Below are 4,701 nucleotides of genomic sequence, written 5' to 3'. Positions count from 1 at the left end.
GGACAGGCCATAAGCATGTGAATGATGTGGTTCATTCTCCTCTTCCAAAGCTATAATATCTGGAATTTCATCAGTCTCAGATGTCAAGTCTATGGCAGTGAAATCAAATATCTGTAAAAAAAGAATCTTGGATATTAAAACAAACACATAAGAAGTGAGATGTTGGGTTTATGTGAGCTCATGGAGAATTTAATTACTGTATCTAGGTGAATTTATCTTGGTCTATAACTATGCTTTTTGAAAAAGTGTATAGCCGTATTCTTGCAATTCATTCTTACTATAACAGTGCTAAGGAAAACTCTTTATTTACTTATTTCTTTTTTTTAGAGACAGAGTCTCACTTTGTCACCCTCAGTAGAGTGCCATGGCATCACAGCTCACAGCAACCTCCAGCTTTAGGGCTGAGGTGATTCTCTTGCCTCAGCCTCCCGAGTAGCTGGGACTACAGGTACCCACCACAACACCCAGCTATTTTTTGTTGCAGTTTGGCTGGGGCCAGTTTCAAAAATACCACCCTCGGTATATGGGGCTGGTGCCCTACTAACTGAGCCACAGCTGCCACCCAGGAAAAATCTTCAAAAGGCAACTACATTGGCTCCGCACCTGTAGCTGGGCAGCTAGGGTGCCAGAGCTACTAGCTGGTACTATAAAAGTACTACTTTTATAATACTCTACTTTTATAGAAGTAATACCACTGGGGCTGGCGGGTTAGAATCCAGCCCAGGCCTGTCAAACAACAATAATAACTACAACAAAAAAATAGCCAGGCGTTGTGGTGGGTGTCTATAGTCCCAGCTACTTGGGAGGCTGAGGCAAGAGAATCACTTAAGCCCAAGAGTTTGAGGTTGCTGTGTGCTGTGATGCCATGGAACTCTACAGAGGGCAACATAATGAGACTCTGTCTCAAAAAAAAAAGGATATCAATGAGAGAGGGATAAAACCATTGAATAGCAGGCAACATAGTAAGGCTATTTCAAAAAAAAAGCAACTAAATAATGATGGACTTTGTTAAATGAAGGATGTTTTGAAAATAAAAGATGTATTTCTAATTATTCAACTATTAATCTAGTACTCTCTTAAGAGCAATAATACTCTACTTTTATAGAAGTCTGGCCTATAATAAAATTTGGGAAACGTCTAGGAACTGAGGAAACAAAAGGTCTTTTTTTTTTTTTTTGTAGAGACAGAGTCTCACTGTACCGCCCTCGGGTAGAGTGCCATGGCGTCACACGGCTCACAGCAACCTCTAACTCTTGGGCTTACGCGATTCTCTTGCCTCAGCCTCCCGAGCAGCTGGGACTACAGGCGCCCGCCACAACGCCCGGCTATTTTTTTGTTGCAGTTTGGCCGGGGCTGGGTTTGAACCCGCCACCCTCGGCATATGGGGCCGGCGCCCTACTCACTGAGCCACAGGCGCCGCCCCCAACAAAAGGTCTTTTAATGAGTAGAATAGGTGGCTTGGTGCAGTGGCCCACACATGTAGCCTATAATCCTAGCACTCTGGGAGGCCTGAGTGGGACAATCTCAAGCAATCTACCAGCCTTGCCTTCCAGAGTGCTGGGATTATAGGCATGAACAAGTGTAGATAAGAATCACTGAAGCAGGAATAGGAGTCTGTTGCTGAGAATGCCCATAAAGGAAGGAGGCCAAAAGCAGAATCAGATGCTTACTATGAAAATAGTGAGATAACCCTAAACCCTCTCTACAAGGACAGGAAGCCAGAAATACATTCTTTTCAAGAAAACCCAGTGACCATAGTAGGATCCCAGAGATACAGTATATAGATTGTTGACCTTGAAACCATATGGAGCACCTTTCATATCATAGACGTCAAAGACTCACATATTTATTATGACAAATGCTCCAGAAGGTAGCATCCAACATTTTGAGGATAGTACCTTTTTGCAATTTGCATATAGCCAGCTTGGCCAGTGATGGCCCAGGCTCTGGGTAGGTGGGGCTGCTATAGCAATAGAAACACCATCTGTGGGGATGTCACTTACTGGTAAAGATCAGTGTGGCATCAAATTCTCAAAAGGTATGCATAAAATATCTGTCTTTGGCTTGAGATGACTCTTTTTCCACTCCTCTCTGTCTAATCCTATTACCTTTCCAGTTTTTCCATCTCTCAGATGAAGTAGGCTACCACACCTTAGCCTGGAACTCAGATAGCAATGAAATGCTTCAGCACCTTTTCCTCACCTATGGCTACTATGAAATATTAGGGGATACCTAATAGATTGCAAGATACCTGTTGGGAAGGTGGACACCTACAGCATGAAGGAGTTGTGCTTTGAGATAGAGTAATAAATTCTTTGGCTTATGGGGGAGATCATCTAACGGGACAGTCATACATGCAGGCCTCAGAGCCGGCTCACGCCTGGACCTGGATCGGGACTGAAGTCCAGTTGACCTGGGAAGGTCCAGCTGGCAAGAGGGTCTCCCTTCCACCTCTCCAAATCTTAGACATCATTTGGGCCAGATTTCTTAAAGATTTGTCACAAATAAATATCTGTCCTGTTCCTTCCACTCCCCTTCCTGCATGAGTTATATGATGCTCCAAAAGGGGTATCTTGGGTAAATTTTATTTTTCCCTTTTCACTTCATTAATTCTTTCTTTTTTTCCTTTTAAGAGATGGGGTCTCATTATGTTGCCCAGGCTGGAGTATGAGTCCTGTAGCTGTACTATACACAGGTCTGATCACAGTGAACTGCAGCCTCAAGAAAGCCACCCCCCTCAGCCTTCCCAGTAGCTGATACTGGCCCACACCACCACACCTGGCTTCATTAGTTCTTTAATACCTTTACTGCCTCTCATACCTGAACTGCCAGATTAAAGATACTTCCCGTCACTGTCCCAGACATGTCCTTATACCTCTAATGCAAATGAGAAAAACACATGTCATCCTCAAGTCGCTTCCATCTGTTGAAGCAACACTAATCTTACTGTACAGATGAGATAACTAAGGTTCAGAGATTAATGGCCAGTACACTACATTCCTTTGTTTTCTCTGTTAGAATGAACTCGAAAGACCATATTATTATTAAATGCAAAGGAGAAACAAAATCCTTAGTCAGATGTACCAGGCCAGGCTTCATGAAGCCACATGTTTACATTTCTCCCTTAAAAGAATTGTCTTTCTTGAAGAAAAAAGGTCTGTAAAAACAAAATATCCTGCCAGTTTATGCAACAATAATGCTGCAGAATGCAAGACACCACAATTTCTGGGACATTTTGACAACTGAATGAAATGCATATAGGCACAAACTTGAGACACAAAGACAGACAAAACCATGACCAACGTGCACAGCTCACGGCAGAAAGCAAGGACAGATGGTGTTCTTCTAGAAGTGGTTCTCAACCTTCCTAATGCCGTGACTCTTTAATACAGTTCCTCATGTTGTGGTGACCCCTAACCATAAAATTATTTTTGTTGCTACTTCATAACTAATTTTGCTACTGTTATGAAGCTTAACGTAAATATCTGATATGCAGGAGACCCCCAAAGGGGTCACGACCCACAGGTTGAGAAATGAAAATGAGTGGTCTGTTATAGTCTGTCCTTGCTCAGGAAGAGCTTTTGAGACCTCTTTTTGTTTGTGAGACAGGGTCTTGCAGTTGCCCGGGCTAGGGTGCCCAGGCATCACCATGCAGCCTCAAACTCCTGACCTCAAGCAATTCTCTCAAATCAGTCTCTCAAAATGCTAGAATTACAGGCATGAGCAACCATGCCCAGCCTTGACTCCTTTTCATAAGCAATTTAGTACTATAACCCTTATAATGGGGAAACACAAAGGTATATTTTCAGGATACAAAAGTATGTGTAAGGGCGGCACCTGTAGCTCAAGGGAGTAGGGCGCTGGCCCCATATGCCGGAGGTGGCGGGTTCAAACCCAGCCCCGGCCAAAAACTGCAAAAAAAAAAAAAAAAAGAAATTATGTGTATAGCTATAGCATATGAATTCTCCAATCAATTGGAATAAATGACAAAATATCAGCTTTGGTTCCTTTTTTGTTTGTTGGTTGGTTTCTTTTGTTTCGTGGGGCTTGAGACAAAGTCTCACTCTGTCACCCAAGCTAGAGTACAGTGGCATCATCATAGCTTACTATAACCTCAAACTCCTGGGTTCAAGTGATCCTCCTGCCTCAGCCTCCTGAGTAGCTGGGACTGCAGGCACATGAGGCCATACCTGGCTACTTTTTCTATTTTTTGTAGAGACAGGAGTCTCACTCTTGCTCAGGCTGGTCATGAACTCCTGGCCTCAAGTGATCCTCCTGCCTTGGCCTCTGAAAGTGCTGATTACAGGTAGGAGCCACTGTTACTGGCCCAGCCTTCCAGATTTGAAGCAATGAGAGGCAAGGTTATGTCTGAATCAGACTACCAAAAAAATTTTTAAGAGGCAGAGGCTCTAGGGGACAGGCAGGCAAGTAAATAAATAGGCTGTATCCTGGGAGCTCATAAATTATAGAAGTCAATCTTTCCCAGAAAGAAGAAGTTCCTTTTCTACAAAACAAACTAAAGAGCAACATTAAGTATCTGAGTTAAATGAGTTCCTGCCCTACAACCCAACTCACCTATTTACTGATTTGGGCAGTTACAATAGAGAGAAAAACTAACTTGATAAAAAGGTGTTTTTTTTCCACTTTGTTGCCTTTGATAGAGTGCTATGGCATCATAGCTCACAACAACCTCCAACTCCT

This window comes from Nycticebus coucang, chromosome 2 (assembly GCF_027406575.1).
Source record: "Nycticebus coucang isolate mNycCou1 chromosome 2, mNycCou1.pri, whole genome shotgun sequence".
In the NCBI taxonomy this organism is placed as follows: Eukaryota; Metazoa; Chordata; class Mammalia; order Primates; family Lorisidae; genus Nycticebus; species Nycticebus coucang.
Note: the sequence above shows the minus strand (reverse complement) of the source record.